A 23,227-nucleotide genomic window follows, 5' to 3' on the forward strand; every position below is an offset into this window, starting at 1 on the left:
ACTTTTCAAATGTCATAAGGGTTTCTTCTTCCACCAGTCTTTCAGGCAGTGAATTCCAGATCTCTGTGATCCTCCAGGAAAATGTCACCACAAAACCCCTCTAAACCTCCTATCTCTTACCCTGAATCTAAGCTCCCTGGTTATGGACCCCTAAACCAAGGGCAATGGAGCCTTCCTGGCCACTGTGTTGGGACCTCTCATCATGTCATGTGCTTCAATTATGTCTCACCTCAGCATTCTCTGTTCCCAAAAAAACAATCTTTCCTCAGATCTAAAATTCTCCAGTCCATCCAGTATCCTTCTGAATCACCGTCTCTGAGGTAAATACTTTCTCCAGTCACTAGCTCAGATACATCCATCATGGAAGCTTTAAGTAAACAGAGAGAACAGGACAGAGCGCGACAGAGCATAGGTGTACAGGAGAACATAGACATAGACATAGAACATACAGTGCAGAAGGAGGCCATTCGGCCCATCGAGTCTGCACCGACCCACTTAAGCCCTCACTTCCACCCTATCCCCGTAACCCAATAACCCCTCCTAAATCTTTTGGTCACTAAGGGACAATTTAGCATGGTCAATTCACCTAACCTGCACGTCTTTGGACTGTGGGAGGAAACCGGAGCACCCGGAGGAAATCCACGCAGACACGGGGAGAACGTGCAGACTTCGCACAGACAGTGACCCAGTGGGGAATCGAACCTGGGACCCTGGCGCTGTGAAGTCACAGTACTATTCACTGTGCTACCGTGCTGCCCATTCACTGTGCTACTGAGAAGTAGATGGAGGAAGAGGAGCCAGACGATCCTTGCTGGACACTGAGGATTTAATCTCCCCTGATGTTGAGGACAGGGAGCCAGGTCTCCATGACCCAAATTTCAGAAAGTTTCCTTCGAAACATGAGAGGGTTTTCGGGATCTACCTAGAAGTGTTTGACAAATGTCAGCACGTGTGGCGGAGTCCACAAGCCACATGTGTGGGCTGCTAAGGGATGGCATGTGGACCCTGCAATTGTGCCATAGAAGGAATGGAAGTTCTGCAGTAAAGACCCCAACCAGCTCTAACAACTGCCAGTCATGCCCTTGATTGCTGCTTCATTACCACAGAAGGCAACATTTCTGGTGAATTTACCCAAATTAAACAACAGCGTTGACAAAGTCATTCAGACTCAAAACGTCAGCTTCCTTCTCTCTCCACAGATGCTGTCAGACCTGCTGAGATTGTCCAGCAATTTCTGTTTTTAAAAAAATATATATTTATTCAAATTTTTCAACTAATTTTCAACAAACCGCCCCCCCCCCCCCCAACAAAAAGAAAGAAACAAGAACACAACAATCAGAAATTATACATTGGATTTCCCCCAAATACAATAACCCCCCATACAACATTTAAAAACACAAATAGGGGAAACCCCCCCACCATCACCCAAAAGCCACCCCAAAAGACCCCCCCCCCTCACCCCCCCTTCACCCCCCGGTTGCTGCTGCTGCTGACCTCCTCCTAACGCTCCGCGAGATAGTCTAGGAACGGTTGCCACTGCCTGAGGAACCCCTGCACAGACCCTCTCAAGGCAAACTTTATCCTCTCCAGCTTGATGAACCCTGCCATGTCATTTATCCAGGCTTCCACACAAGGGGGCTTCGCATCCTTCCATAGTAGCAAAATCCTCCGCCGGGCTACCAGGGACGCAAACGCCAGAATACTGGCCTCTTTCGCCTCCTGCACTCCCGGCTCGTCCGATACCCCAAATAATGCTAATCCCCAGCTCGGCTTGACCCGGGCGTTCACCACCTTGGACATAGTCCTCGCAAACCCCCTCCAAAACCCATCCAGCGCCGGGCATGACCAGAACATATGGATGTGATTTGCCGGGCTCTCCGAGCACCTCCCACATCTGTCCTCCACCCCAAAGAACCTACTCAACCTCGCCCTTGTCATATGCGCTCTGTGAGTAACTTTGAACTGTTTAAGGCTGAGCCTGGCGCAAGAGGAGGAAGAGTTAACCCTACTCAGGGTATCAGCCCACAGACCCTCATCAATCTCCTCCCCCAGCTCCTCCTCCCACTTGCCCTTTAACTCCTCCACCAAGGCCTCCTCCTCTTCCTGCAGCTCCTGGTAAATCGCCGAAACCTTGCCTTCTCCAACCCATACACCCGAAATCACCCTGTCCTGAATCCCACGTGCTGGAAGCAGCGGGAATTCCCTCACCTGCCGCCTCACAAACGCCCTCACTTGCATGTACCTGAAAGCGTTTCCCAGAGGTAGCCCAAACTTCTCCTCCAGCGCCCCTAGGCTCGCAAACGTCCCATCGATGAACAGGTCCCCCATTCTTCTAATCCCTGCCCGATGCCAGCTCCGAAACCCCCTGTCCATCCTCCCCGGGACGAACTGGTGATTCTCCCGAATCGGGGACCAAACCGAGGTTCCCACCTCGCCCCTGTGTCGCCTCCACTGCCCCCAGATCTTCAGCGTCGCCACCACCACCTGACTCGTGGTGTACCTTGTCGGCGAGAGCGGCAGCGGTGCCGTCACCAGCGCCCTCAGGCTCGTGCCCACACAGGACACCATCTCTAGCCTCTTCCACGCTGCCCCCTCTCCCTCCATTACCCACTTACGGATCATCGCCGTATTGGCTGCCCAATAATAGCCACACAAATTCGGCAGCGCCAGCCCCCCCCCCCCCCCCCCCCCCCCGTCCCTGCTACACTCCAGAAACACTTTCTTCACCCTCGGGGTCTTATTCGCCCACACAAATCCCATGATGCTCCTGCTTATCCGTTTGAAAAAGGCCTTGGGGATCAGAATGGGAAGGCACTGGAACGCAAAGAGAAACCTCGGGAGGACCGTCATTTTGACCGACTGCACCCTACCCGCTAGTGAGAGTGGCAGCATATCCCATCTTTTAAAATCCTCTTCCATCTGCTCCACCAACCGCGTCAAATTGAGCTTGTGAGGGCCCCCCAACTCCTAGCTACTTGGATCCCTAGGTACCGAAAGCTCCTTTCCGCCCTCTTCAGCGGTAGCTCGTCTATCCCCCTTCCCTGGTCCCCTGAATGCACCACAAAGAGCTCACTCTTCCCTACGTTGAGTTTATACCCGGACCAATCCCTTCCATTTCCTGGACTCCCTCAGTGCCATGGCCAGCGGCTCAATTGCCAGTGCAAACAACAGGGGGGACAGGGGGCACCCCTGCCTCGTCCCCCGGTACAGCCGAAAGTACTCCGACCTCCGCCGATTCGTAGCCACACTCGCCACCGGGGCTCTATATAGCAGCCTGACCCAACTAATGAACCTCTCCCCGAACCCAAACCTCCACAACACTTCCCAAAGATACTCCCACTCCACCCGATCAAAGGCCTTCTCCGCGTCCATAGCTGCCACGACCTCCGCTTCCCCCTCCACCGAGGGCATCATAATCACATTGAGGAGCCTCCGCACATTTGTGTTTAGCTGCCTACCCTTCACAAATCCCGTCTGGTCCTCCTGAATCACCCCCGGGACACAGTCCTCAATTCCCGTAGCCAGCACCTTCGCCAGCAACTTAGCGTCAACATTGAGGAGCGAGATCGGTCTATACGACCCACATTGCAATGGATCCTTGTCCCGCTTCAAGATCAAAGAAATCAGCGCCCTGGACATTGTCGGGGGCAAGGTCCCCTCCTCCCTCGCCTTGTTAAAAGTCCTCACTAGCAACGGGCCCAGCAGGTCCACGTATTTCCTGTAGAATTCAACCGGGAACCCATCCGGCCTCGGGGCCTTCTCCGCCTGCATGCTCCCCAATCCTCTAACCAGCTCCTCCAGCCCAATCGGCGCCCCCAAACCAGCCACCTACTCCTCCTCCACCCTCGGGAACCTCAGTTGATCTAGGAATCGTCGCATACCCTCTATTTTCTGTTTTTGTAACAGATAGGAAGGAATCGGCTTCTGAGATGTGATTGTTGCCATTGGAACAGAGGAGGTTGAGGTGGGACCTAATATTAGCATAGAGCAGTGATGGGCAACCCCAGCCAGTGAGTGGGCCGCACGAGTGACCCTCCATCTCAATGGGCCACAAGATTGAAATCAGGATTGTTCGCTGACCGTGACCCTATGAATAAGATTAAATACATTTAATACACGCCGAATATTTCATAATGAGTTATAGAAAATGCTTCATCATTTATATATTAATAGAACTCTCAGCAAATTCGAATGGTGAAAACAATAGAAATATTTCCACTTTGGACACAGAGCACGGCTCTCACACTCAATGTTGTGAGCAATCAGCACACACCTCACTTCACTTGTCCTCGCTGGTGAATCACTTCAGTCATACCGGTAGCAAAAAAGGGTCAACAAAATGTCTTGTGGACCCCACTCGGAACTTAGATGGACCGCATGTGGCCCCCGGGGACGCAGGTTACCCACCACTGACATGGAGGCTTCCAGCAACAGCCGGGTGGAAGAGGCCTTAAGGATGCTGCTGGTTACTTATCTTTCATGGCTGACCAGGAGTCAGAAGGTAGTCTGGACAATATCCTCAAAGAAACAAAAGATCCATAGCATGGAGAAGGGCTATCCACATTCCATGCTCATAGAGTTCCCAGCGCCCTATTCCATCCACCACACAGAATAACACTGCGGGGTTCTGATTTCCTTTCTGTGAAGGTTCACATGCGGACGAGTAGTCATGCATTTCGATACAACACTTTTGAAAAAGTTGGGGGGGGTCACAGGATGAAGGGAAGCACCGTGGTAACAAATGCTGACCATGTACACTGCCAATCACACACAACACTTACAATGAAGCACTGTTAGTAATCAGTGCTTGTGTCAGCTGTTGTATAATGAACTTCGAAGAGTGGAGTAAGTGTGTGTTGGTTGGAAAAATGTTGCAACAATAGAAAGGAAATGATGGATTGTTTGTGAGTTTTTGTTTTTTATTTAAAGTGGAATGGATAGTTGATTGGTCAGGACGAGGAAGGATTTCTGCTTAGTAGTTGCATGTTTACGGCGCCTGAATCTGGCTCTAACAACTCTTAAAGGACCATATTTTTCCTGCTCCTCCTCTAACTCTGAGCCATCAACCTCATCTCTCAGTTCCACCACGGAACATTTACACTATTGTGATGCCAGTTACACTTCACTGGCGATGGCCAGATTGCGCAGACATCACCAGGCAGGAATGTTCCCTTCCAGTCGGGGAACACTTCAGCAGTCAAGGGCATTCAGCCTCTGATCTCCGGGTAAGCGTTCTCCAAGGCGGCCTTCAGGACCCGCGACAACGCAGAATCGCCGAGCAGAAACTTATAGCTAAGTTCCGCACACATGAGTGCGGCCTCAACCGGGACCTGGGATTCATGTCGCATTACATTCATCCCCCACCATCTGGCCTGCGAAATCCTACCAACTGTCCTGGCTTGATACAATTCACACCTCTTTAACCTGGGGTTACCCCATCTCTGGATCTGTAAAGATTTAATCACCTGCTAATGCTCGCATTCCAAGCATTGTCTGGCATCTTTGAATTTGTCTATATATATAGTACGAAGTCTCACAACACCAGGTTAAAGTCCAACAGGTTTGTTTCAATGTCACTAGCTTTCGGAGCGCTGCTCCTTCCTCAGGTGAATGAAGAGGTCTGTTCCAGAAACACATATATAGACAAATTCAAAGATGCCAAACAATGCTTGGAATGCGAGCATTAGCAGGTGATTAAATCTTTACAGATCCAGAGATGGGGTAACCTCAGGTTAAAGAGGTGTGAATTGTACCAAGCCAGGACAGTTGGTAGGATTTCGCAGGCCAGATGGTGGGGGATGAATGTAATGTGACATGAATCCCAGGTCCCGGTTGAGGCCGCACTCATGTGTGCGGAACTTGGCTATAAGTTTCTGCTCGGCGATTCTGCGTTGTCGCGGGTCCTGAAGGCCGCCTTGGAGAACGCTTACCCGGAGATCAGAGGCTGAATGCCCTTGACTGCTGAAGTGTTCCCCGACTGGAAGGGAACATTCCTGCCTGGTGATTGTTGCGCGATGTCCGTTCATTCGTTGTCGCAGCGTCTGCATGGTCTCGCCAATGTACCACGCTTCGGGACATCCTTTCCTGCAGCGTATGAGGTAGACAACGTTGGCCGAGTCGCACGAGTATGTACCGCGTACCTGGTGGGTGGTGTTCTCACGTGTAATAGTGGTATCCATGTCAATGATCTGGCACGTCTTGCAGAGATTGCCATGACAGGGTTGTGTGGTGTCGTGGTCACTGTTCTGAAGACTGGGTAGTTTGCTGCAAACAATGGTTCGTTTGAGGTTGCGCGGTTGTTTGAAGGCAAGTAGTGGGGGTGTGGGGATGACCTTGGCAAGATGTTCATCGTCATCAATGACGTGTTGAAGGCTGTGAAGAAGATGACGTAGTTTCTCCGCTCCGGGGAAGTACTGGACGACGAAGGGTATTCTGTCGGTTGTGTCCCATGTTTGTCTTCTGAGGAGGTCGGTCCGGTTTTTCGCTGTGGCGCGATGGAACTGTCGATCGATGAGTCGAGTGCCATATCCCGTTCGTAAGAGGGCATCTTTCAACGTCTGTAGATGTCTGTTACGCTCCTCCTCGTCTGAGCAGCTCCTGTGTATACGGAGCGCTTGTCCATAGGGGATGGCTTCTTTAATGTGTTTAGGGTGGAAGCTGGAGAAGTGGAGCATCATGAGGTTATCCGTAGGTTTGCGGTAAAGCGAAGTGCTGAGGTGACCGTCCTTGATGGTCCTTGAAGTGAAAAGAAACAGACCTCTTCATTCACCTGAGGAAGGAGCAGCGCTCCGAAAGCTAGTGACATTGAAACAAACCTGTTGGACTTTAACCTGGTGTTGTAAGACTTTGTACTGTGCTCACCCCAGTCCAACGCCGGCATCTCCACATCATGTCTATATATATGTTTCTGGAACAGACCTCTTCATTCACCTGAGGAAGGAGCAGCGCTCCGAAAGCTAGTGACATCGAAACAAACCGGTTGGACTTTAACCTGGTGTTGTAAGACTTCGTACTATGCAGCAACTTGTTCTGTTAACAGCAGTAGCACCAAAACACCAGCAGAGGGAGGAGCAACACCAGATTTTATGGGGCTGCCAGCACATGACTTATGACCAGTGGAAGCAGAGGCAGGCGCAAGTGATGTACATGTTAATATATCAATTAAATGCGGTGAAATGGATCTCGCTGTTAAAATGCCTGTGCCCTCTTCAATCTATAGAGAATGTACAGATTCAATGCAAATGAGGTGCAGAAACAACATAAAGGGTGTGCCCCTATTTTTTCCTCCATGTTACGACCATTAATCCAGCGCAATTCAGTAGCAGGGCAGAGAGAAGTCTACTTTAGTCAATGTAATCTTAGACTCACATCAATAACTGAAGTGAAAAGAAACAGAATTGTTGCCCTACACTCAAATCTACAATTCCTGCTGTGATTATATTGAACATTGATATTGTATTTCAATCTCAGCAATAAGATTTTGTTGCAAAATCACATCTTCATATCTGACTTCATCAAAGCACAAGATTCATTTTGAAACGGCTGTGTCCTGACTGACCACAAGGTGGAGCAGACTTTCTTTGAGCCCAAGATTTGGTTCCCTTTGTGCGCTGGGATCATCTGTACAGTTTCAGCACAGACATTTGCAAGATTGATTCAGCTTGAGCTTGATGTAGCAGAACCCTTCTGAGCAGCCGCATAATAACAATTTATATTTGAATAAAATGCCTCACATAAGAGCAGCATCTGTGAGTAACATGCAGAAGGGTGGGGATTGAACTCGAGAGACACAAGAGAGAGAAAACAGGCGGTTAGGGAGGGCAGGTGAATTGACACAATCAAAGAGTTTTTTTCCCTGAAAGGCAGGCAGGTAATGAGGCACAGATATTTTGGGAGGTAAAGGATGGGTGGGTGGCAGCGCACCAATTGAGGTCATGGGCACCGACTGTTGGAGCAAACACTGGGAAGTTGAAGTTTGAAGAGAGCAGGGTGCATTCAGAGATGTACGGTTGGAGGAGGCTGCAGAGTTAGGGTGGAAAAGTCCATGGAGAGATAAGGACACATGGACAAAGATCTTATCAAATGATGGGTGTACAAACGGAGGTTGGCGAGGGAGGGGGTGATATGGGGCAAGGCACTAAGAAAGAAAGGACACAGTCTGGCCACAACACTCTGGGCAGGTTTGTGGAGGCTGGAGGTATGACACTCAATGCTTTAGGTGATGAGGCATGAACAGGATCTCAGCATTCATGGGGAGAGATCAAGTTGAGGCAGGCAATATTTTGGAGGAGGAAGGGGTTTTATTAATGGATTGCATGTGGAACTATAGAATGACACAGCACAGGGCGTTGTGTAACAACAACAATCTCTCCCTCAATGCCAGCAAAACTAAAGAGCTGGTCATTGACTTCAGGAAGCAAAGTACTGTACACACCCCTGTCAGCATCAACGGGGCCGAGGTGGAGATGGTTAGCAGTTTCAAATTCCTAGGGGTGCACATCTCCAAAAATCTGTCCTGGTCCACCCACGTCGACGCTACCACCAAGAAAGCACAACAGCGCCTATACTTCCTCAGGAAACTAAGGAAATTCAGCATGTCCACATTGACTCTTATCAACTTTTACAGATGCACCATAGAAAGCATCCTATCGGGCTGCATCACAGCCTGGTATGGCAACTGCTCGGCCCAGGACCGCAAGAAACTTCAGAGAGTCGTGAACACCGCCCAGTCCATCACACGAACCTGCCTCCCATCCATTGACTCCATCGACACCTCCCGCTGCCTGGGGAAAGCGGGCAGCATAATCAAAGATCCCTCCCACCCGGCTTACTCACTCTTTCAACTTCTTCCATCGGGCAGGAGATATAGAAGTCTGAGAACACGCACAAACAGACTCAAAAACAGCTTCTTCCCCACTCCTGAATGACCCTCTTATGGACTGAACTGATCTCTCCACACATCTTCTTTACTGAGTAGTACTGCACTCCTGTATGCTTCACCCGATACCTGTGCCTATTGCCATGTAAGAGTACCTTTAAGAAATGAGTGTTTATAAATGGGTGTGTATATAAGTATCTGTAGTGAGAGTACCTTTTAAGAAATGGGTGTTTATTACTGCAGTGATGTCAGAGAGTGGGTGGAGCTGGGCTGTCTGTCAGCTTTTTACTTTCATTTTAGGCCGTTTGCTGCAGGGTGTGTTTTCGTTTCATTTTCAGAGCTGGATAGCTGCAGTCACAGCCAGAAGGTGTATGAGTCTCTCTCTCTGTCATCTAAAGAATGTAAATCGATCCTTTGGTGATTTAAAACTAATAACTGCTCTCAGTAGTGACTTTAACCTGATGTGCTTCTGCTGAAAGTTTTTTTAAAAGTCTTCTGGATGTTAAAGGCCAGCTTAAGAATTATTTAGTGGTGTATTCTTTGGGGTTTGTATTTGAATTAACGGTTGCTAAGATGTTCACTGTATGTTTTAAAAAGGTTAACTTGAGTTCATAGAATAAACATTGTTTTGCTTTAAAACAATACTTGTCCATTTCTGCTGTACCACACCTGTAGAGTGGGCCGTGTGCTCCCCATCCACAATCTAGTAAAAGTTGTGGGTCAGGTGAACTCCATGATACACCCTGGCCCATAACACTATGTATTTGCATTGTGTATTTATCGTACGTCCTATGTTTTTCATGTACGGAGCGATCTGACTGGACTGTCCGCAGAACAATACTTTTCACTGTACCTCGGTACACGTGACAATAAATCCAATCCAATCAAAAGAAGCCAATTCGGCCCATTGTGCTGGCACCTACTCTGTGGTAAAGCTACTCGCTGCCTTTACCCATAGCCCTGTATTTATTCCCTTCAAGTATTAATCAGATTCTCTTTTAAACATTATTATTGAATCTGTTTGCTCTACTCTTTCAGGCAATGCTCTGCAGATTACAACTCAGTGTGCAAAAAATGTTTTCCTCATGTCACCTCTGCTTCTTTTCCCAATCACCTTAAATATATGTTACTGACCGTTCTGTCACTGAAACAGCTTCCTCTGTTATAAGGAGAACAACTTACAAAGAACAATGCAGCACAGGAACAGGCCCTTTGGCCCTCCGAGCCTGTACCGGTCATGATACCAACTTTGGCCAAACCCCTCAGCACTTCCTCGTGCCGTATCCCTCTATCCCCATCCTATCCATGTGTTTGTCAAGGTGCCTTTTGAACGCTGTTAATATATCTGCTTCCACAACCCCCCCTGGAAACACGTTCCAGGCACTCACCACCCTCTGCGTAAAAAACCTGCCTCGCACATCTCCTCTAAACTTTGCCCCACGGACCTTAAACCTATGCCCCCTGGTGACTGACCCCTCCACCCTGGGAAAGAGTGCCTGCCCATCCACTCTATCCATGCCTCTCACAATCTCTCCATATAACTGAAGTTCCCTCATCCCTAGTATCATTCTGGTAAATCTTCTCTGCACCGTCTCCAAGACCTTGATATTCTTCCGAAAGTGAGATCCGGATTGCGCACAATACTCCAACATGAGGTCTCACCAGTGTTGAGAAAGGTTGAGCATTACACCTTTGTTTTTGTAATTTATTTCTCTGTGAATTTTGTGAATAAAGCCATGGATCAACATAGAACATACAGTGCAGAAGGAGGCCATTCGGCCCATCGGGTTTGCACCGACCCCCAACCCACTTAAGCCCTCACTTCCACCCTATCCCCGTAACCCAAAAAACCCTCCTAACCTTTTTTGGACACTAAGGGCAATTTATCATGGCCAATCCACCTAACCTGCACATCTTTGGACTGTGGGAGGAAACCGGAGCACCCGGAGGAAACCCACGCACACACGGGGAGGACGTGCAGACTCCACACAGACAGTGACCCAGCAGGGAATCGAACCTGGGACCCTGGCGCTGTGAAGCCACAGTGCTAACCACTATGCAACCGTGCTGTCCCTGTACACTTTTTTAACAGGCTTCTCAACCTCAAAGATTTGTGTTCATTAATCCCCAGATCGCTCTATTCTTGCACCCCCTTTCAAATGTAACTTTTATCTCTCCTAATTTTTCCAACCAAAATGTTTAAGCTCACACTCCTGTGCGTTGAAATTTCATAGCCCATTTTGCCACTCTGGTCTGTCCTCCTGAACTCTGTTACTATCTAATCAATGTTTATTACGTTTGTGAGTTTTTTTTAACTATCCACACATTTTGAAATTATGTCCTCTATACTTAGTCCAGGTCAAGAGCAATTAGGAAGGGCAACCAATTCTGGCCTTCCCAGCAACTCTCACATCTCGGGCGCAGTTTAATGGAAATGAACCAGAGTCCCGTGTCGAGCGCATTTAGCTGGGTGTTTCCTGCACTGGCAGCGCTAAGAACGAACCCGCTATCGAATGGGACTCTGCTTCATTTTGGAGCCTCAGCAGGGAACACCCCTTGTATATAGTTTAGCCCCATGTACATGCTGTAGATATTGCACACACACACATCCAGCTGCACTCAGTACACATCTCTATTTATAACCACATAGGCACATGTTCTTGTAAAAAAGGGCGGATGTCATGATATTCAGGTAAACATCATGATACAAACATACATACATACTGATGGACAGATCAACGGACCAATCAACACACACACAACACCACAGCCAATCACAGGCAAGAGCATACACACTACAAAACAGGGAACACAACACTTCCCGGGCATTCCAGCAGGAGACAGCTCAGGGCACAGAGCTCACAGCAAGCCACTCAGACATCCACCCTGTGCTGAGTGCCACTCCAATATAGTATTAGGAATAGGTCCACAGATTCTAGGGTTATGACCGAACCTCAGTAACCAGTTTACCACTGTAAATAAATGTTAGTAATAAAACTGAGTTGTACCATTCGCAACCGTTTTGGTTTGTCTGTGTAGTAGAGTACCCAACACATCAGACACAATATTCTAAGTGTGGTCTAACTAGAGTTTTATAAAGCTGCAGCAAAACCTTGTGGCTCTTAAACTCAATCCCCCTGTTAATGAAAGCCAACACACCATACGCCTTCTTAACAACCCTATCAACCTGGGTGGCAACTTTGAGGGATCTATGTACATGGACCCCAAGATCCCTCTGTTCCTGCACACTTCCAAGAATCCTGCCTTTAACCCTGTATTCAGCATTCAAATTCAACCTTCCAAAATGAATCACTTCACATTTATCAAGGTTGAACTCCATCTGCCACTTCTCAGCCCAGCTCTGCATCCTGTCAATGTCCTGTTGTAACCTGCAACAACCCTCAACACTATCTACAACTCCCCCAACCTTCGTGTCACCGGCAAACTTACTAACCCACCCTTCCACTTCCTCATCCAAGTCATTTATAAAAACCACGAAGAGCAAGAGCAGAGGTCCCAGAAGAGATCCTTGAGGGACACCACTGGTCACCGACCTCCAGGCGGAATACTTTCCACCCACTACCACTCGCTGTCTTCTTTCAGCCAATTCTGTATCCAGACAGCCAAATTTCCCTGTATCCCATGCCCCCTAACTTTCTGAATGAGCCTACCATGAGGAACCTTATCAAATGACTTACTGAAATCCATATACACCACATCCACTGCCTGACCTTCATCAATGTGTCTCGTTACATCCTCAAAGAATTCAATGAGGCTTGTGAGGCATGACCTGCCCCTCACAAAGCCATGCTGACTATCTTTAATCAAACTATGTTTTTCTAAATAATCATAAATCCTATCTCTCAGAATCCTTTCCAATATTTTGCTCACCACAGACGTAAGACTGACTGGAGTGTAATTCCCAGGGATTTCCCTATTCCCTTTCTTGAACAGGGGAACAACATTCGCCTCCCTCCAATCACCCGGTACTACTCCAGGGAGAGTGAGGATACAAAGATCATCGCTAACGGCGCAGCAATCTCCTCCCTCGCTTCCTGTAGTAACCTTGGGTATATCCCGTCAGGCCCAGGGGACTTATCTATCCTGATGCTTTTCAAAATTTCCAGCACATCCTCCTTCTTAATATCAACCTGTCCGAGTCTATTAACCTGGTTCACACTATTCTCACGAGGATGAGATGGGGATGAGAAAAATGGGGATGAGAAAAATGCCATGATTGAATGGCGGAGCAGACACGATGGGCCGAGTGGCCTAATTCTGCTTCTATGTCTTATGGTCTTATAAACTGTTCCTGTTCGTAAAAGGGCCAAGAACAAGAGGGGCACAGATTTAAAGTGATTTTCAAAAGAAGCAGATGTGATGTGAGAAAAAGCTTTTTCACGCAGTGAGTGGTTGGGGATCTGGAAAGCACTGTCTGGAAGTGTGGTGGAGGCAGGTTCAATTGAGGAATTTGAGAAGGCATGAGATAATTATTCGAATAGAAACAATGTGCAGGGGTCCGGGGAAAAAGCAGGGGAATGACACTAAGTCACGGTGCTAGTTTGGAGAGTCAGTGCCGACGGGATGGGTCGAATGGCCTCCTTTTGCGTCGTAACAATTCTATGAATAACCTCTGCATCACGAACCAACTGAACTAAATTTGTTTAAACGCTCCTGCACTGGTTAACCTCCCTGCCAGGATATTGGTCCCAGACCTGTTGGGGTGCAACTCATCCATTTTGAACAGGTCCCTTCAGCCCCAGAACTGGGGCGAAATTCTCCGGTATCGGCGCGATGTCCGCCGACCGCCGCAAAAAACGGCGCAAATCAGTCGGGCATCGCGCCGTCCCAAAGGTGCGGAATCCTCCACATCTTGGGGGACGGAGCCCCAACCTTGAGGGGCTAGGCCCGCGCCGGACTAATTTCCGCCCCGCCAGCAGGCGCGGAAATGACATTGCCGGGCGGCGCATGCGCGGGAACGTAAGCGGCCGCTCACGGCATCCCCGCGCATGCGTAGTGGAGGGAGTCTCTTCCGCCTCCGCCATGGTGGAGACCGTGGCGAAGGCGGAAGGAAAAGAGTGCCCCCACGGCACAGGCCCGCCCGCGGATCGGTGGGCCCCGATCGCGGGCCAGGCCACCGTGGGGGCACCCCCCCGGGGCCAGATCGCCCAGGACCCCGGAACCTGCCCGCGCCGCCTTGTCCCGCCGGTAAGCGAGGTGGTTTAATCCACACCGGCGGGACAGGCATCCTAGCAGCGGGACTTCGGCCCATCCGGGCCGGAGAATCGCTGGGGGGGACCCCCCAACCGGCGCGGCGCGATTCCCGCCCCCGCAGAATCTCCGGTGCCGGAGAATTCGGCAACCAGCGGGGTGGGATTCACACCAGCCCCCGGCAATTCTCCGACCCGGCGGGGGGTCGGAGAATCTCGCCCCTGATCTCAGTTGTGCAGGAATCTAGGGCGAAATTCTCCGTTATCGGCGGAAAGTCCGCCGATCGGCGCATAAAACGGTGCAAATCCGACTTGCGTCACGTCGGAAAAATGGGTCGATAGTCTTCGGCCCGAAATGGGCTAGCAGCGACGTAACGGGATCCGCGCTTGCGCAGTGGTTCACACCGTGCAGCGTCATACGCGCAGCACGGCGTGACGGCTCATAAGGCCGCGCTGCTCCCCCCCACCCGACCGCAACACCCGACTGGATGGCTGGCCGTTGCTCAGCCCCGAGGTTCGAGTCACGCGATGTGGAGGCGCTCCTGGACGCGGTGGAGCAGAGGAGGGACGCCCTGTATCCCGGGCACGGCCGCAGAGTTGCCCCACGCCACAGCCGGCGTCTGTGGAGGGAAGTGGCAGAGGCCGTCACCGCTGCGGCCCTGACACCACGGACAGGCACCCAGTGCCACAAGAAGGTGAACGACCTCGTCAGAGCAGGCAGGGTGAGCCTCGCCTATATCCCCCCCTCCCCCATATCCCCCCCTCCCCCATATCCCCCATATCCCCCTTCCCCCATATCCCCCCTCCCCCATATCCCCCCTCCCCCATATCCCCCCCTCCCCCATATCCCCCCTCCCCCATATCCCCCCTCCCCCATATCCCCCCATATCCCCCCATATCCCCCCTCCCCATATCCCCCATATCCCCCCTCCCCCATATCCCCCCTCCCCCATATCCCCCCTCCCCCATATCCCCCCTCCCCCATATCCCCCCTCCCCATATCCCCCCTCCCCCATATCCCCCCTCCCCCATATCCCCCCTCCCCCATATCCCCCCTCCCCCATATCCCCCCTCCCCCATATCCCCCCTCCCCCATATTCCCCCCTCCCCCATATTCCCCCCTCCCCCATATTCCCCCCTCCCCCCATATTCCCCCCTCCCCCCATATTCCCCCCCTCCCCCCATATTCCCCCCTCCCCCCTCTCCCCCATATCCCCCCTCCACAATAATCCCCCATATCCCCTCCTCCCCCATATCCCCCCTCCCCCATATCCCCCCCCTCCCCCATATCCCCCTCTCCCCCATATCCCCAAGTGAATCCAGCCCTAACCTTAACCTCTGCAATGCACGCGCAACCGATGGCGTGCATTCATATACCTGCCTAACGGTGTTGCCTTTTACCCCTGCCCCCCCCTCCCCCCCCCCCCCTCCCCCCCCCCTCCCCCCCCCCCCCCCCTCCCCCCCCCCCCCCTCCCCCCCCCCTCCCCCCCCCCCCCCCCCTCCCCCCCCCCTCCCCCCCCCCCCCCCCCTCCCCCCCCCCCCCCCCCTCCCCCCCCCCCCCCCCCTCCCCCCCCCCTCCCCCCCCCCCCTCCCCCTCCCCCCCCCCCCCCCCCCTCCCCCCCCTCCCCTCCCCCCCCCTCCCTCCCCCCCTCCCTCCCCCCCCCCCTCCCCCCCCCCCTCCCCCCCCCCCCCTCCCCCCCCCTCCCCTCCCCCCCCCTCCCCCCCCCCCCCCCTCCCCCCCCCCCCCCCTCCCCTCCCCCCCCCCTCCCCTCCCCCCCCCCTCCCTCCCCCCCCCTCCCCTCCCCCCCCCTCCCCCCCCCCCTCCCCTCCCCCCCCCTCCCTCCCCCCCCCCTCCCCCCCCCCCTCCCCCCCCCCTCCCCCCCCCCCCCCCCCCCCCACCCCACAGGAGAAGCGCGCATACAACAATAGGGAGCATGTGAGGACTGGAGGAGGCCCCGCTGATGAGAGGCCACTGACCGAACACGAGGAAAGGGCCCTGGAACTGGCTGGCGGACCTGACGACCGGGAGGTTGCTGATGCAGAGGTCGGGGGCGTAGTAGCAAGTGAGCCACCGACAACCCGTCCCGATATCCCCCCTCCCCTATATCCCCCCTCCCCTATATCCCCCTCCCCCATATCACCTGATCACTGCCTGATGTCTAACCATGCATGCTTCATTGTGTATCACAGGACCAAACGTCCAGGCACCCATCCCCGCAGATGCAGGCCGCCCGCAGGATGCCCCTCGGAGGCCACGGGAGACGGAGAGACCCGGACCCTCCAGCATGCGACGCCCGCAGGATGCCCCTCGCACACCACGGGAGACGGAGAGACCCGGACCCTCCAGCATGCGGCGCCCGCAGGATGCCCCTCAGAGGCCACGGGAGACGGAGAGACCCGCACCCTCCAGCATGCGACGCCCGCAGGATGCCCCTTGCACACCACGGGAGACGGAGAGACCCGCACCCTCCAGCATGCGACACCCGCAGGATGCCCCTCGGAGGCCACGGGAGACGGAGAGACCTGGAGCAACAGGGAGACGACACCCCCGTCACGTGCGGGAGCGACCACCCAGCGACGAGGGGGGCAGCCACAGGCGAGCCGGGACACCACTACCCGGGACACCACTACCCAGGACACCACTACCCGGGACACCACTGCCCAGGAAGACGAAATACCGGACAGTGACTCAGAGTGGATGGGTGGAGACGAACCCCCACCCCAAAGTGCCATAGAACATAGAACATAGAAAATACAGCACAGAACAGGCCCTTCGGCCCACGATGTTGTGCCGAACCTTTGTCCTAGATTAATCATAGATTATCATTGGATTTACAGTGCAGAAGGAGGCCATTCGGCCCCCCGAGTCTGCACCGGCCCCCGGAAAGAGCACCCCACCCAAACTCAACACCTCCACCCAACACCAAGGGCAATTTGGACATTAAGGGCAATTTATCATTGGCCAATTCACCTAACCCGCACATCTTTGGATTGTGGGAGGAAACCGGAGCACCCGGAGGAAACCCACGCAGACACGGGGAGGACGTGCAGACTCCGCACAGACAGTGACCCAAGCCGGAATCGAACCTGGGACCCTGGAGCTGTGAAGCAATTGTGCTATCCACAATGCTACCGTGCTGCCCTTGAGAACAAATAAATCTACACTATATCATTTAACCGTAATCCATGTACCTATCCAATAGCTGCTTGAAGGTCCCTAATGTTTCCGACTCAACTACTTCCACAGGCAGTGCATTCCATGCCCCCACTAATCTCTGGGTAAAGAACCTACCTCTGATATCCCTCCTATATCTTCCACCTTTCACCTTAAATTTATGTCCCCTTGTAATGGTTTGTTCCACCCGGGGAAAAAGTCTCTGACTGTCTACTCTATCTATTCCCCTGATCATCTTATAAACCTCTATCAAGTCGCCCCTCATCCTTCTCCGTTCTAATGAGAAAAGGCCTAGCACCCTCAACCTTTCCTCGTAAGACCTACTCTCCATTCCAGGCAACATCCTGGTAAATCTTCTTTGCACCTTTTCCAAAGCTTCCACATCCTTCCTAAAATGAGGCGACCAGAACTGTACACAGTACTCCAAATGTGGCCTTACAAAAGTTTTGTACAGCTGCATCATCACCTCACGGCTCTTAAATTCAATCCCTCTGTTAATGAACGCGAGCACACCATAGGCCTTCTTCACAGCTCTATCCACTTGAGTGGCAACTTTCAAAGATGTATGAACATAGACCCCAAGATCTCTCTGCTCCTCCACATTGCCAAGAACTCTACCGTTAACCCTGTATTCCGCATTCATATTTGTCCTTCCAAAATGGACAACCTCACACTTTTCAGGGTTAAACTCCATCTGCCACTTCTCAGCCCAGCTCTGCATCCTATCTATGTCTCTTTGCAGCCGACAACAGCCCTCCTTACTATCCACAACTCCACCAATTTTCGTATCGTCTGCAAATTTACTGACCCACCCTTCAACTCCCTCATCCAAGTCATTGATGAAAATCACAAACAGCAGAGGACCCAGAACTGATCCCTGCGGTACTCCACTGGTAACTGGGATCCAGGCTGAATATTTGCCATCCACCACCACTCTGACTTCTATCGGCTAGCCAGTTCATTATCCAACTGGCCAAATTTCCCACTATCCCATGCCTCCTTACTTTCTGCATAAGCCTACCATGGGGAACTTTATCAAATGCCTTACTAAAATCCATGTACACTACATCCACTGCTTTACCTTCATCCACATGCTTGGTCACCTCCTCAAAGAATTCAATAAGATTTGTAAGGCAAGACCTACCCCTCACAAATCCGTGCTGACTATCCCTAATCAAGCAGTGTCTTTCCAGATACTCAGAAATCCTATCCTTCAGTACCCTTTCCATTACTTTGCCTACCACCGAAGTAAGACTAACTGGCCTGTAATTCCCAGGATTATCCCTAGTCCCTTTTTTGAACAGGGGCACGACATTCGCCACTCTCCAATCCCCTGGTACCACCCCTGTTGACAGTGAGGACGAAAAGATCATTGCCAACGGCTCTGCAATTTCATCTCTTGCTTCCCATAGAATCCTTGGATATATCCCGTCAGGCCCGGGGGACTTGTCTATCCTCAAGTTTTTCAAAATGCCCAACACATCTTCCTTCCTAACAAGTATTTCCTCGAGCTTACCAATCTGTTTCACACTGTCCTCTCCAACAATATCGCCCCTCTCATTTGTAAATACAGAAGAAAAGTACTCGTTCAAGACCTCTCCTATCTCTTCAGACTCAATACACAATCTCCCGCTACTGTCCTTGATCGGACCTACCCTCGCTCTAGTCATTCTCATATTTCTCACATATGTGTAAAAGGCCTTGGGGTTTTCCTTGATCCTACCCGCCAAAGATTGTTCATGCCCTCTCTTAGCTCTCCTAATCCCTTTCTTCAGTTCCCTCCTGGCTATCTTGTATCCCTCCAATGCCCTGTCTGAACCTTGTTTCCTCAGCCTTACATAAGTCACCTTTTTCCTCTTAACAAGACATTCAACCTCTCTTGTCAACCATGGTTCCCTCACTCGACCATCTCTTCCCTGCCTGACAGGGACATACATATCAAGGACACGTAGCACCTGTTCCTTGAACAAGTTCCACATTTCACTTCCCTGCCAGCCTATGTTCCCAACTTATGCACTTCAATTCTTGTCTGACAACATCGTATTTACCCTTCCCCCAATTGTAAACCTTGCCCTGTTGCACGTACCTATCCCTCTCCATTACTAAAGTGAAAGTCACAGAATTGTGGTCACTATCTCCAAAATGCTCCCCCACTAACAAATCTATCACTTGCCCTGGCTCATTACCCAGTACTAAATCCAATTTGCCCCTCCTCTGGTCGGACAATCTACATACTGCGTTAGAAAAGCTTCCTGGACACACTGCACAAACACCACCCCATCCAAACTATTTGATCTGAAGAGTTTCCACTCAATATTTGGGAAGTTAAAGTCGCCCATGACTACTACCCTATGACTTCTGCACCTTTCCAAAATCTGTTTCCCAATCTGTTCCTCCACATCTCTGCTACTATTGGGGGGCCTATAGAAAACTCCTAACAAGGTGACTGCTCCTTTCCTATTTCTGACTTCAACCCATACTACCTCAGTAGGGTGATACTCCTCGAACTGCCTTTCTGCAGCTGTTATACTATCTCTAATTAATAATGCCACCCCCCCCCACCTCTTTTACCACCCTCCCTAATCTTATTGAAACATCTATAACCAGGGACCTCCAACAACCATTTCTGCCCCTCTTCTATCCAAGTTTCCGTGATGGCCACCACATCGTAGTCCCAAGTACCGATCCATGCCTTAAGTTCACCCACCTTATTCCTGATGCTTCTTGCGTTGAAGTATACACACTTCAACCCCTCTCCGTGCCTGCAAGTACTCTCCTTTGTCAGTGTTCCCTTCCCCACTGCCTCATTACACGCTTTGGCGTCCTGAATATCGGCTACCTTAGTTGCTGGACTACAAATCCGGTTCCCATTCCCCTGCCAAATTAGTTTAAACCCTCCCGAAGAGTACTAGAAAACCTCCCTCCCAGGATATTGGTGCCCCTCTGGTTCAGATGCAACCCGTCCTGCTTGTACAGGTCCCACCTTCCCCAGAATGCGCTCCAATTATCCAAATACCTGAAGCCCTCCCTCCTACACCATTCCTGCAGCCACGTGTTCAACTGCACTCTCTCCCTATTCCTAGCCTCGCTATCACGTGGCACCGGCAACAAACCAGAGATGACAACTCTGTCTGTCCTGGCTTTTAACTTACAGCCTAACTCCCTAAACTTGTTTATTACCTCCACACCCCTTTTCCTACCTATGTCGTTGGTACCAATGTGCACCACGACTTCTGGCTGCTCCCCCTCCCCCTTAAGGATCCTGAAGGCACGATCCGAGACATCCCTGGCCCTGGCACCCGGGAGGCAACATACCTTCCGGGAGTCTCGCTCGCGACCACAGAATCTTCTATCTATTCCCCGAACCATTGAATCTCCTACAACTATTGCTTTTCTATTCTCCCCCCTTCCCTTCTGAGCCCCAGAGCCAGACTCAGTGCCAGAGACCTGGCCGCTAGGGCCTTCCCCCGGTAGGTCATCCCCCCCAACAGCATCCAAAACGGTATACTTGTTTTGAAGGGGAACGGCCACGAGGGATCCCTGCACTTTCTGCCTGTTTGTTTTTTTTCCCCCTGACTGTAACCCAGCTATTCTTGTCCTGTACCTTGGGTGTGGTTACCTCCTTGTAACTCTTCTCAATCACCCCCTCTGCCTCCCGGATGATCCGAAGTTCATCCAGCTTCAGCTCCAGTTCCCTAACACGGTCTTTGAGGAGCTGAAGTTGGGTGCACTTCCCGCAGGTATAGTCAGTGGGGACACCGGTGGTATCCCTCACCACCCACATCCTACAGGAGGAGCATGTAACTGGCCTAGCCTCCATCCCCTCTTACCTTACAGAATATAGCTGCTGTGTGGACGAACTAGATCTCCGCCCTCCGACCCTGCTCCCAGTCAGCTACACTTTTTGTAAACTCCTGGCTCTCTTCGCACTCTTTGCGGAAATGTCGGAAACAAAATGAAAGGAGCACCTTACTCCCTCCTCACCTAACTCCCTCAGTCACCAAACTCTCACTATCGCACTCAAATGCACCAAATTCAGCACTCCCTCGGTCACCAAACTCTCTCTATCGCACTCAAATGCACCAAATTCAGCACTCCCTCGGTCACCAAACTCTCACTATAGCACTCAAATGCACCAAATTCAGCACTCAGTGCAAACAAAGTCTGCAATGTAGGGGATCACTTTTATACTGTGAATCTAGCCTCTGAAAACTGGCCTAATCCAATTAACTAATTAACAAGCTCCAGCTGCAAGTGCCTACAAGTAGAAGCCGGTTTAAAGCTTATTGAAAATTCACCTTCTTCTAAACCAAACAGCAACTTTTAAGTTAATTAACATGGACTCAGAGTGGGACGAAGAGCACGACACAACGCCACTGCTGTCACCAACACCCTCCACCATTGCAGAAACACTCACCTCGGTTGGGCACTTTAATGATGAGGCGTCTGGTACACTCACTGGTGCGCACAACACAGCCGTCCCAGTACAGCAGGTGGAGGTAGGAGCAGCAGAGGGGCGGGGCGGTCGGAGGGCAGCCCAGCCCAAGCGAACATCTGCCGCCCAGATGGATCCCGGGTTCCTGGAGTTACCACACCCACACATAGATCCAATGCAACCACCGACCCGGAGACGAGCGAAGAGGGTGACGGCCGTCTTGCGGCGGCTGCAGTCGCAGGTGGAGGAGTCCACCCGCGTCCAGGAGCTGGGAGTGGTGCCGGTCATGCGTGCCACCCAAGCTGACACCGCACGGGTGGCGTCCGCGGTGGAGGCAATGGGTGCGACGGTGTCAGACATGGGGAACGGTTTGCGAGGCCTGAGGCTTTCCGTGCAGGCGGCGTCTGTGGCCCAGGAAATGGCTGCTCTCTCACAGGAGGCCATGAGCCAGTGCCAGCGCCAGATGGCAGAGGCGCTCAACGCCATAGCCCAGTCTCTGCAGGCCATGGCCCAGTCTCAGCAGGCCATGGCCCAGTCTCTGCAGGCCATCGCTGAGGGCATCGGCGCCAGTGGCCATGTGCGAGCCGGCGTCGCACTGTCACAGACAGGGTTTGCCAACCCCCTGGGCTCCATGGCTGCAAACCTGCAGACCCCTGTCGATACCAGCACGGGCCTCCAGGACTGGCAGCGCCAGATGTCGGGGGGGGCGTTGGATGGCCAGTCCGTTCGCATCCCCCACCCATGTAGAGGCCTGGGGGCCATCGGGCACCCCGAGGGAGGAGGAGGTGGTGTGGTCCATCCCGGCTCCCCCTGTAGGGGAGGTCCCGGTACACCGCGACACCTCGGACTCCCCCCGTTCCGTCCCAGGTGCATCGGGTGGGCAACGGGCAGGACAGGCTGGCAGCTCGCCATCCCAGTCGCCCGGGCCGTAGCCTGGCCCATCTAGGCCAGGACGCCCCAGGAAACAGCCGCCAAAGGGATCCAGTGTCAGAGGGCAGGAATCAGAGGAGTCCACTTCCAGTTCTGCTGTACCGTCTGGGGAACCACGTAGACGTAGTCAAAGGGCCCGTAAGGCCAAACAATTAGACACTGAGTAAGTTGGCACGGGTGCAGGGCACAGATGAGTTTTAGGAGCTAGGGCACGTGCATGAACTCCTTTGGTTATTGAAGTCAATGTTACACCTACAGAAGCTGCCTTTGTGCTCTGTCCAAAGCGTGCGGGGGTGTCATGTACGTTGAGCGCAAGTGTGTGTGTGAGGGGTGGTCTTACCTCAGCCCCAGGTGAGTCTGCCCCCTTCCCCCTGGGCCGCCATCAACATCCCCCGGGCAGAGGACGGGACCGTGCACTGCAGTGTCACAGCCGCATGCAGGGATGGTCCGGGTGGATGGTGGTACTGTGGCCATGGGTCAGACATAGTCCAACGATGTAGAGCCAGGAGCTCACCGCAGGGCGGGTTGTCATCATCCTCCATGGCCTGCAATAGACACGCGTCCACCCGCAACTGTGTGAGCCCGGCCCGTTGTGCCGC

Source organism: Scyliorhinus torazame, chromosome X (genome assembly GCF_047496885.1).
Source record: "Scyliorhinus torazame isolate Kashiwa2021f chromosome X, sScyTor2.1, whole genome shotgun sequence".
NCBI lineage: Eukaryota > Metazoa > Chordata > Chondrichthyes > Carcharhiniformes > Scyliorhinidae > Scyliorhinus > Scyliorhinus torazame.